Here is a 12,244-nt window from a genome sequence, read left to right as displayed (position 1 = left end):
GTACTAAAATGTACAGAATTTAGAGCAATCCAACAACATCTAGTAATAACATACATTTTGCAATGCCTTATTAAATGATTTTTATAAATAAAATAACCCACCTCCATACATAAAATGTCAAGAAGAAATAGAAAAAAATAACAAAATATGTTTTTAAATATGTAAATGTTCTGGTGTGACAACTCTAAAATACAAAATGAAGACATGGAATCCTTGCTTCTAAGTGTATAATCACCATGAATATAACAAACACCCATGGAGACAAACAGAGGTGTGCTTATTAGCAACTTAAATACCACAATTGGTGTGTGCTACTGCTGGTGACATGATTGTTGGAAACAGTGAGCAACTCTTGGTAAGATTTTGAATAAAACAAAGGATAGCCTTCCCTTGATTGATTGATAAGTAGTTTCCCCCAAAGAAAATATATATAAAAACTATGCAAAAAATACTTGTATTTTACAGAAATACAGAAAATACAGAAAAAGTTCTCGACTTGAATTATTAGAAATGAAATTTTTACTTAAATGGATGTCTGATGGGACACAGGAATGTTGTACAGTGTGTGAGACACTTTGTTGTGTGGAACTGCCCTATGCATTATGTCTTTGGTCAGTGGAACATGGGCTGAAGTGACATGCATGGGCCCTGAGCCTAGGCTTAAGAGGCATCACATGTTTCCACTCACCTTTCCTGTACTTCTGTCATCTCCAGGCAAAAAATATAAACTGGGTAGCCAATTATTCTAAGTAGAATTAAAGACATGACCCTACCCTGTAATTCGGAGAAAACCTAGCAAAGGTCAATATAAATTAGCCTGCCAGTCCAGAGATGCATGGGCAAAAAGAAATTGCTTTAGGTCACTAAATTTTAGAGCAGCCAGTGAGGCACCATGATGTAGCAGTAAATATCAGATGTATCAAATGAGATTTCCTCTCCCCCCACCCCACCCCAGCATAAGGGAGGCAAGTACAGTTAAAGGAGGGATAGAAAAATCAATAACAAATTCATTGAACATTATTCAAAAACTCATGATGTACTATACCTTGGCTAATTGAATTTAAATTAAAAAAAAAAGAAATTCATGATGTTGGACAGGGAATGGATGGATATTGGGAAAAAGAAGGAATAGTGGGGTCCAAGGAAAAGGTAGAAGCTAAGCAGCACTATAAAAAACATGCAATGCTGAGTCACTAGCTATATGAGTTGCTGGGATATGGAAGAGTCCTCCAACAAACCATGCCAGTGTGAATTTCATGAGCTTTCTCCTCTATAATCACTAAGGAATGGAATCTGCAAAGTCTGCCACAGCCTGACAGACTGTAAAGGCAGGTAAATAGTAGTAAGAATTGAATATGGTTCATGGTTTTCACTAAATAAAACCCTTGTCATCAAAATTCAAATCATGGTTCATTTGTCTGTTCAGATTATAAACACATATACACTAAACAACCATTAGATCATAGCATGCCTATGAGTACTTCATTTTTATCAACAACTTTGCTTCAAAAAAACTGGAATCTTTTGTAAATCTGGCTTCTATCATATAGATATTTGTAAAATTGATTAAATGTATCTGTCATTCTATCTAGTTACTAATGTTCTGATATTTTCAGAGCCATTTAATGGTAAATAAAGGAAATAGCAGGCTTAAAAACTTGCAAATAACCACAGGCAATGATTCCATGTTCCGATGAGATAGGAATGCATTTTAAATAATTCCATATACATTTTTAATGATCTACAGATAATGCCACGTGACTCTGAAGTTTCTAGAATCTATACAAAAAAATTGACTCAAGTATCCAAAGCAACGAAGAAATACAATTAGATATAAGAATCACAAGAGTTCATAAAATACAAACAAACCAGTGGTCTTAAATAACTATGCAATAAACTTGATAATCTAAATAAAATTGACAAATTTTTTCTTTTTTTTTTTTAAACACTGCTTACCAAAATGGACATAAGAAGAAATAGAAACTCTGGAGCATTTATCTATAAAAAGAAATCATTTTGTAATGAATCTTACATTCATTACAATCTTATATGAAATCTTGTAATTTCATCCAAACTTAAAAGCACTGGATGAAATTCTGTACACATTCATAAGAAATTTTAGCAAATCAGAAACAGAAATGAATGTATCCAAACTGATAGAAGTGGAGGTCAAATGACAGAATTGCTCATGAGGGACTTAGACTCAGGTCACAGGTGGAACCCAGGAGAGTAGAGAACAAATTAGGACTGCTTTCTCTGCCTCTGGCATCTGGCGGACTGAGAGTTTGGCCATCCGGAGACAGCATCCTCTCTGGGCACAGCCATGACATTCTCAAGTCCATCAGCAGTGATAAGGCTCTGCCAAGCAGTTTCCCAGGCAATGGGCATCTGAGCAGGACAGGGAGAACTGTTAGGCACCTCCAGAAGGAGGTTACGACTGGAAGAGACATGCAAGGTACTGCTAGAGTGCCGGGAATCATCCCTATCATGGTCTGGGTGTTGGTTAAAGAGATGTGTTCAGTTTGTGAAAATTAGTTTAGCTATACCCTTTTAATATGCACACTTTTGTCTCTGTATATTATACTTCACTTAAAAAGGCTTAATAAATATTTAAAATGTGTTCTATGTGTCAAGTACCTGGAGTTACAAAGATCTCAGTGACTTGGCCTCTTCCCTTAAGTTCAAGGGACTCAGAATTCAGTGGGAAAACATGTAGAGAGTCACAATGACAAAGTGTGAAAAGCACTATGATGGTGGTGGCTACAAGGGAGAAACAAAGAAAGGGGCCCAAATTACCAGGAAGGGGTGTGAAGTTTTAAGCTGAGGCTTGAGGCAAGTTGGGGTATTTTCCATGAATGGGTATATGTTGAGACTCGGGGTAGGGTAAGTGGTGGGAGGGAGAATATTCCAGACCCATGGAAGAGAAGATAAAAATTGTCCACCTCCCATCCCATCAAGTACACAGCCATAGGATGAAAAATGTTCCTAAAAGCAAAACATTCTGAGGAGCAATACAGGCTTTTGACAGCCACTGGACACATAAGATTTATTGAGAACACAGGTGGAAGATGGAGGAGAGGTCCTCAACTTTAATGACCTAAGTCAGCAATGCACAGCTCCTCTCAGGGTCCACTGTATTGGATGTTTATAGGTGAGTTCCCCTTTTACATTCAAAATGAAAACAGCTTTATGGAGCACCAAAATAATTTATGTTCTCACAACCTCAATTACCTTCCTGTACTATGAACTAAAAAAATATCCATGGGAAAAACTGACACTGAATTTTAGCCACTAAAACATTAATATCTGGACATATTTGAGAAACATCATTACAAGGGCAACTTGAAATTAATTTTTACCAATTCTACTAATGCCTTAATTATAAAAGTAATATGTAATTATTGTTAAAAACTCAAATATTTCAGAAATATATAAAGTGAAAAGTATCAGGTCCTCTCCCTCTTATCCCCAAAAGATAATAGTTTGGTCTTTGTCTTTCTAGGTTTTTTAATGTACTTTAATTTTTTAATAGAGACATATGACATATTCTGGTCAATAAATTGTTGTATTTTTAATTCATAACTTATCTTCAAATATTCCCAATGTTAGTACATGGAAATGGTTCTTTTCAATGGTTGTGAACTATTTCATTATTTAGATAAACCACATTTGATCTGATCCCCTCTGAAAGACATTCAGATCGTTTCCAATTTTTCACTACCACAAATAATATGCACAGAACATCCTGTGCAAAATTCTCATTATTTGTCTTAATATTCTAGTACTTCTGAGCATGTCTGGAAGGGAAGGACTAAGAAATCTCCCAGTAAAGCGCTTAGTCCAAGCAGAATACCATCTGAGACCCATAATTTATGGTCTTAGGACAATGGGTTGGAGTCAGAAGGGAAAATGGATTGTGAATACAGGTCGTGGTGTCACCTGCAATGTTTCTCACCAGCACAATACATTTGTACATCCTCTAAACTCTCCAGGGACATTAGGAGCACCTGGTAGCATCAGGAGGTTCGATAATACTGGAGCCGGGCATTGGGCAATGGGAGGCTGCTGCAGGGAAGTAGAGGCAAGGACCACAGGCATTATCCCTGAGAGCTCAAAGAAGTAGTGAAGACTCTTTGCAGCAGATGGGGAATCCACAGCTATGGAAGGAATAGAACCAGGGATATGACTGTGGATGCTAGTGTGGACCTGTATGTCTACCTTCACACTGACGTGGCTAAAAGGAAACCCTGGCTGCAGATGTAACGGGATACTTCAAAAAATAATTACCTTTATACTTAAATTACTTTCATGTTGAATGCAGCTCATAATTTGTTTAATGTGCATTAACTGGAGCATGCTGTCACACGTTGAAAATAATACTAGGGTGAAGGCAAACATGAGAATGTCCCAATGGAAATACTAGAATGTCGCTTCTTCAATACAAACACACAGAAGCACAAAAATTAAAAAAAGAAAAAATGGTGTACTTAGCACTACCAGAGAGTAATATTACAATGAGTATATTTTAAAACAAGCCAGTCAGAGCTTGAAATGACAAAGTGGGTCACCTTCTCTACCCATTGCTAAAACGCTTGGTTATTCCCTATGCAGAGGCTCCTGAGCTGTGTGACTCAGCTGGGTAATTTAAAGCAAAGAACAAACATCTCAGATATTTCTCTTAGAACAATTTCAACACCCCAAGATGACTATTTATCTTGTGTGGATCCACAGATTTAGAAACCTGAATACTGGAGGGGACAGAGTCTGAAATACATCGCCGGTGTTCCTGGCATTCCTACAAAGGCAGACCTAGAAACTTAAGCTGCGGTCTCTCAGCAACTGCAAGGATGGTGACAGGGAGGGAAGGTCCATGGAAATGACCCAAGGATGGGAGACCTAAAGCTAGTTCTTTTTTTTCTTTTTTTAAAGATTTTATTTATTTGACAGATAAGAGATCACAAGTAGGCAGAGAGGCGGCAGAGAGAGAGAGGAGGGAGAAGGCTCCCTGCTAAGCAGAGGCTTTAACCCACTGAGTCACCCAAGGGCCCCCTAAAGCTAGTTCTTTAAAAGTTTTTGATGCTCACTCAAAGATTTGGACCACACTGGATGGTTGTAATCAGGTGAAGACCGTCGTGATATACCGGTAAAGACACTGATTTTGGTTCAGTCAATTACAAAGCATATAACAAGGGGGAAAAAATCACAAGTTCTCTGAGTAATGAGAGGCCCAGGGTCATGATAAAGACTACATGATCCACATGTATAGGTATATACAAATACACATAGGTTCCCAGGATTAGCTACTAACTGACAAAAGGAAAACGTGGGGCCCCTTGTTCAAAAAGTTTCAAGAGGTGATGGCAGAGTATCAACCATACACAGGGGCTTTCTAACCATGAGGCCCACATGGGGCCCGTGAAGCAAGCCCTCAGTGTTACCATTCCACAGATGGGAGCTCCTTGAGAATAGGACCTTAGGAATTGCACAGCTCAGTCTCCAGAGTACCTTGCATTAGGTAAATATTCAGGAAACGTTTGACTACTTACAGGATTGCATTATAATAAAAAGGAAGCAGGGTTTCCCACATTAAGAAGGAACCCTGTCATGTTACAAAACAAATACTGATTGAAGAGAAAAGACATCTTTTACAGTACAATGCCTGCAAAGCAACACACTAGCAGCTTTATGTATGTTTTCTCCACTTACCCTTTACACACAATCCTAGAAAGTAGATATAAAAATCATCTTCTGACAGCTGAAGAAATTAAGGCTCTAAGAGATTAAGAAACTTGGGGGCGCCTGGGTGGCTCAGTGGGTTGACCCTCTGCTTTCCGCTCAGGTCATGATCTCAGGGTCCTGGGATGGAGGCCACATCGGTCTCTCTGCTCGGCGGGGAGCCTGCTTCCCCCTCTCTCTCTCTGCCTGCCTCTCTGCCTACTTGTGATCTCTCTCTGTAAAATAAATAAATAAAATCTTTAAAAAAAAAAGAAAGAAACTTGTCTATGGTTACACCATTTTTCTAAGCAGCTCATTAATTCATCTGATAAAATTTACTGAGCTCTTACTATGCTTCAGATTCTGTTTTAGACACTAGGGATAAACAGCAAGACCAAACAATAACCTATCTCTAATTCTGTCCTTGGCCACATGGAGTTTGTAGTTCAGCCACGAGAGACGGGCATTAATGAAACAATCACACTTTTTCAAAAAAGGAAACAGTAAAATTAACAAGCTTTATAAACAGAGTTGCCAGATTCAGCAAATAAGGACATAGGATGCCCAGATAAATTTAAATGTCATATAAACAACAAATAACATTTTACTGTAACTATGACCCACGCAATATTTGAGACACACTTAGATTAAGAGAAGTTTTATTAATCTGCATTCAAAGTTTCTGAGTATCCTGTTTTTCTCCAACTACTTTATTTATAAGGAAAAGAACACTGTGAGAGAATAAAGAATCTTCCTCTCCCAAGAGGGTTGGGAAGCTGTCCCAGAAAGGAAAGATGACAGAAGTCTAAAGAACATCAGGAGTTAATATGGGGAAGGTAGGGTGGAGCACGTGATAAGGCTGCTGTAGCAGAACGGCGCTGATGTTTGAAGGTTGCTAGGACGGGAGAGGTTTGGAGGTTAAGCAAAGTGAAGTTACAGAAGTGAGCAGGGGCCAAGCCATCCAGGACCGTGAAGGCCATGCTAAGGTTTTCAGCCTTTCTGGCACCAGAGCAACCTGCCACAAATGCTGCTCCTTCTGTCTGGGCCCTCCCTTCTGTGATACCATCTACCTAACTGTCTCCACAGGGTTTTTCCCAACCACCCCCTCACTCAACTCTGCCTCTGACTCCTACCACAGAACTTGGTCCTCTTGAAGTCTGTCTTGCCAGCTGGAAGGTGATTTCCCTGAAAGCTTCAAGTAGAGATTCAATAAATATTGAAGAGAACAACACAGCCTGTCAAGTACTAGTTCAAGCACTCCTGCAAGGGTAGACCCCTACTGAAGACATATAACCCACTTGGCAGATCCTGGTAAACAGTTTATTCTGGGCCCACGCATAGAATTACTTAGAATGTCTTGGATGAAGCTCAGACATCTCCATTTGAATCAGCTCCCCAGGAAAGTATGATACACAGGACTACTAAGAATCATAGGTCTGTTCAGCTATACACAGAGTCTAATCCACAGGATTTTCAAAGAGTAGCAAATAATAAGAAAAAGCACATGGTCTAATCAGTCATAAATCTCACTGTGCTCTTGAGTTGTAAGAGGGCCCAAGTGCTATAAGGAAACTAAAGCCCATTAATATAGTTCTTACTTTCCAGTATTAATCATCTGCAGGACATCCTGTCCACAGGAAATGATATAGCAGCCATGGTATGCATTGGGGGCTCAACAGAAAGCATTTAAAATTTGTCATGTTAGGGGTCCCTGTCTGGCTCAGTTGGTAGAGTGTACAACTCTTGATCTTGGGGGTATAAATTTGGGCCTCACATTGGGTATAGAGATTATTTAAAAACAAAATCTTTAAATAAAATAAAATAAAACTTGTCATGTTATATTCATCTGAGTATCTGCTTGACTGAGATTAGTAAGCCTGAGATTATTTTTCAATTTTGGTCTTTTAAAAATGTTTTAAACCATATTCATAATGGCATAATAAAAAATCTAGCAGATCAATTATTCTACAAAAACAGAGCCCACAGTTCCATGTAAAATCGCAATGTGAGTTAACAAAAACATTTCTTATATTCTACCCACAAGTAAAGTTCAAATTTAAAATATAGCTCAACAAGGGATAAAGAAGGTGTGGTATACACACAATGGAATATTATTCAACCATAAAAAAGAATGAAATCTTGCCATTTGCAATGACATGGATGGAATTAGAGGGTATTGTGCTAAGTGAAGTAAGTCAGTCAGAGAAAGACAAATGTTTTGTGATTTCACTTATATGTAGAATTTAAGAAACAAAACAAATGAACAAAGAAAAAAAGAGAGACAAACAAAAAGCAGGCTCTTGAATTTGCAGAACAAATTGGTGGTTACAAGAAGAGAGGTGGGCGGAGGGATGGGTGAAATAGCTGAAGGGGATTAAGAGTTCACTGATCATGATGAGCACTGAGTACCGTACAGAACTGTTGAATCACTATATACTACACTTGAAAGTAACATAACATCGTGTATTAACTATACTGGAATTAAAATTTTAAGAAATAAAATAAAATATAACTCATCATGTATTTCTGTATTTCACGGAGGGAAAGAATATCAGAACCAGAAAAGTACCAAACTACCCAATCCACAGATCTTTCTCCATTTATTTCTTTTTGTTCAGTTCTTCCCAACAGGGGAAACTATGATAATATGCAACTAGTAGCACGTGTCCCTAATTACAAGGGGTGTTTGTGATAAAAATAAAGTGTCTTTGTACACCATTAAGACATATTTTCAGCAAGAATTAAAATAGTTATTTGACCCCCCCCCATTATTATTTCAGCTGTACCAAGTAAAGAAAGAAGCTCCAAATTCAATTCACTGAAACATTTTACACTGGCTGCTCAATAGGGCTGGAATGGAAAAATCGAAGTAAAAACAAAGACAATTTAGCAATGTTGCACGGAAACCACACACAAACAGGGGGCTGCCTCTCATGTTTACTGACAGACTTAACCTAAACGATGAGTTTGTGATAAATGGACAATGATATACACGTTGTAAACCATGGGACAGACAAAATCCAAAGCAACATGGAACCAAGAAGCACTGGTGAATCATAAGTTTTCCCTCGGTACAGTCACACTAGCTAAATAGGGCATTTTAGCTTTAACCATTCATAGATATGCCGCATTATGTATGAATAACATAAATAACAACACTGTGAGTAGTTAGGAAGGCATTTTGACAAATCAGATGTTTTTATTCATGAACTGTACTATCAACATTAGAGTAAGAGATAATATCCTTAATTATAGGAAATGGATTTTCTGAGACTTGTAGTCACGTGATACATTGCACATTATGATACCCTTTGTGGTCATCTCTTTAAGGGTGGAAACTGCATCCTATTTTCTGAGGCACCTTCCACACTTAAGGAATATGACTGGATTAATAATGAGTAGAATTTTTACTTAAAAGCTCTTAGGCTAGTCTGCCGCTCACACCAGAGAAGCTAGTCTGTCATCAGGTCATGAAAAATAAATCTGCCTTCTCTACTACATCACCCAAAACACTCAGATGTAATCCAGAGCTTCCCCCCACCCTGCCCTTCTCCAGACAGCAGCTAATGGCATCTGATTTTATATAAGACTGTTAGGAAAAGTCTATTGTCTGCATTTGCTGACATTGAAGGCTAAATTTCATTAAAGGAACAGCACTGGTGAATGTCTCCAGAATTTTCTAAAAGATAAAATTGTTTTCCTTTTCCCTTAAAGGGACTGTGTTTCATAATATTTTCCATTCATAGAGAATTTGTAGGCACAAAGCTGAGACCATCATCTTCTATCCTCAAAACAATTTTGTAGTAAGAGCTAGTCTGAGCTATTTTTCAGACTTCTCAAATGTGGAGGATGAACCCAAGAGGATAAGTCACTTGCCAGAAGTGATTATAACATAATGCTTGGGAAAGCCAGGACTAGGATCTTTGTCTTTGGGCTCTTTGATGACTGCCTTCCTTTTTACCTTCCTTCCTCCCCTCCACCTCCCGCCTTTCAATCCTTTTGCCACACATCCTGCAAATCTGGAGTCATTCAGCAAAGCCAGTAGAAAAACCTTTGTCAGGAGGCTTCCAGAAGTGGAGTCTTTTTAAAAAATAATAATAATAAATAAAATGAAACATAGATTGGGCTTTTTATTTTCTCCCGGGGAATGCTTTCAACACACATTTTTCTGTCCTAAAGGAGAAATGCCGCACACTGTTTTGAAAGCCATTCTCAAGCCCCACTTAGAGGCCAGGTGTCCTGACAAACCTGAAGAATGGTGAAGGTGTGGGTGAGCACTATGGCATCTCATGAACCTCAACGTCAAAGCTTTCACATGAAAACCTGCCACGAGCACGAGGCCTTTCGGAATTTGCCCCAGAAAACGCGTGAACGCAAAGTGATGAATGCCAAATGCTCTTCCAGAATTATGGCTAAACTGAAACAACTTTCTCCTGTTATCAAGCAACTAAATATTGAGGAAGGCAGTCTGCTGAGAGAGGAAGCCATCAGGGCATTCCCGCTGCGGCGCCTTAAAAGACGCCCCATCTTTCGATCCCGGGGGAGCGCCTGGTGGCTGCGGCGCCTTCCCGGCACTGTGGCGCACTGCGGAGCTGCGGGCCGGCCCGCAGACCCAGCCCTGCGGGGCTTTCCTCCCCGCCCCGGCCGCAGCGCACCCCCAACCCCCAACAGTCGCCTTGCAGCCCCGCCCCGTGCGCGCTGTCCGCGCCGGGTGCGCTGCGGGGCATCCATCACCCGAGAGACTTTGACGCACACGCGCGCTCTTCCAGACCAAGACTCCGCCACCTCCCCTCCAGCCCCCACCCCCGCCTGCCCCTCGCGGGTCTGCATTTGCATCACTAGCACACGCAGCGGGTGACGTGAGCGCCCCCCCACACACACACACAACCTCCGGCTCTAGCCGTCCAGGCGGCCCCTCCTGCCACTGTGACTCAGCCCCACCCCCTCCACCCCCGCGCGCCCGGCGCCTAAGGTCCCCGCGCGCCCACAGAAAGGCCCTGGGTTTTGTGCATCTACGGTGGGGTGCCCGCTGCCCCACAAGTTCATCTCCATATTCTGCAGTCTTCATGGGCCCAGCTCTGGGAGGTCCCCGCGACAAGCTGGAGAAAAGTGTTCCCAGTTCTAGAACCCAGGCGGAGGGGAAAGAGTCTGATAATTGAAAGGGTCAAGTGTATTGAGTGATCGCTGCCACAGCTCTCACCGCCACCTGAAATGACCCAGGTAGCTTGTTTATGGGTGATAGCCCCTCTCCCGCCCTGAGCCTCACGCCATTCGGCCTGTTTCGCCGCACCTGGAGCACAGTGGGCGCTCAGTAGGTTTTGCTGAATGAAGGCGTCTTGTATGTAGTGAAGTGCGGCACTTACAGAACAGCCACAGCCCCGCGGGATTCCCTGTTCTCCATCCCTCTCTGGTTCTCGCGCAGACACTAGACGGGGGCTTCGGGGACATCCGTGGAATAGTTTTTTAAGCCCCGGGGTTTCTTTCAGGCTCGCACAGCGCCCAATGCGGCTGGCTGCCTCTGCTCTCCCGCCACCCGCAGGTCTGCAGAGGGATCCCCGCCAGAAAGTTAAGCCCAAAGCTGGGGTCGGAGTACAGGTGGGACGCCTGGCTGGGGCTCGGAGCTGCTTGTTTTGATTCAACCTCACCCTCCCTGTCCATCCACGGGAGTATTGTGGAGTAAGTATAAGCAAAGTATTGTGGAGGTCCCCACGGAAGGCGGGCGCGGCTTTCGAATCCCGGCTGCCGCCCACCAGCTTCCCCCGGGAATCCGGGCTAAAGTGCGCCCGGCTCCCCAGACCTACCCTGGGCATCCGAGAGTCACTCCATCTGCTTTACCCTGAATCCTCCGGTCCCGCCCCAGCAAAAAAGCACCCGCCCGGGCAGCACCAGGCACCTGCAACCGCTTCCTCAGGGGCACTCGGGGCAAAGTTGCGCTTTTACAAGGCTGCAAAAAGTTCCCCACGCTGCAGCGCCCGGCTCCCGGGTCCGGAAGGGAAATTAGGCGGCGGCTGGAAAACCCGCCACCGCTGCCGGGGTCCCTCACTCACCGCTCTGGCCGCCTGGGACCCCCTGCCCTAGGTGGTGTCAGCGCTGCAGCTGCTGCCTCGCGGGCGTCGCTCGGGCTCGCTCCCTGGGGCCGCCTCCGTCTGCCACTCTCGCCTGCAGCGCGCGGAGTGGTGACTCCTCCGAGCGTGTCAGCGACGAAAGGAGGGGCGGGAAAGTGGCTCCGGGCTTGCACGCTGCGGTCCTCCTCCCCCTCCTCCGCCTGCGCCTCCTCCCCGCTGTGCTGCAGTGCCGGGCGGCGGCGTGGCGAGAGTATGATCGGTGCGCAGGGAGGGAGTCACCGCGCGCAGGGGAGGCGGGAGCGGCGCACGACTTGGTGCGGGGCGGGCTGACTGGCTCCGGGAAGTCGGGGTGCTAAGGTCTTGCTGCAGCGTGGAACCGGGGGTGTGGGGGAGGAGCGGGGCCACCCCCAAGTGGCAAGTACTTTCGGAGGAGTCATGGCTCCGAGAGTTTGCAGCGAGGGGAA

General features: G+C 43.0%; 1 protein-coding gene across 1 annotated transcript in view; it reads right to left on the bottom strand.

Moving 5' to 3' along the window:
* SV2C (synaptic vesicle glycoprotein 2C) overlaps positions 1-11,983 on the bottom strand; it is a 220,590-nt gene extending 208,607 nt beyond the window's left edge. The window contains exon 1 of the mRNA XM_047731103.1: positions 11,763-11,983. The gene's annotated coding sequence lies outside the window, so the exon portion shown is untranslated. The remainder of the gene's footprint in view (positions 1-11,762) is intronic.
* Between the last annotated feature and the right edge of the window lie 261 nt (positions 11,984-12,244).

This window comes from Lutra lutra, chromosome 5 (genome assembly GCF_902655055.1).
Source record: "Lutra lutra chromosome 5, mLutLut1.2, whole genome shotgun sequence".
NCBI lineage: Eukaryota > Metazoa > Chordata > Mammalia > Carnivora > Mustelidae > Lutra > Lutra lutra.
This window is presented reverse-complemented; position numbering and strand designations above follow the sequence as displayed.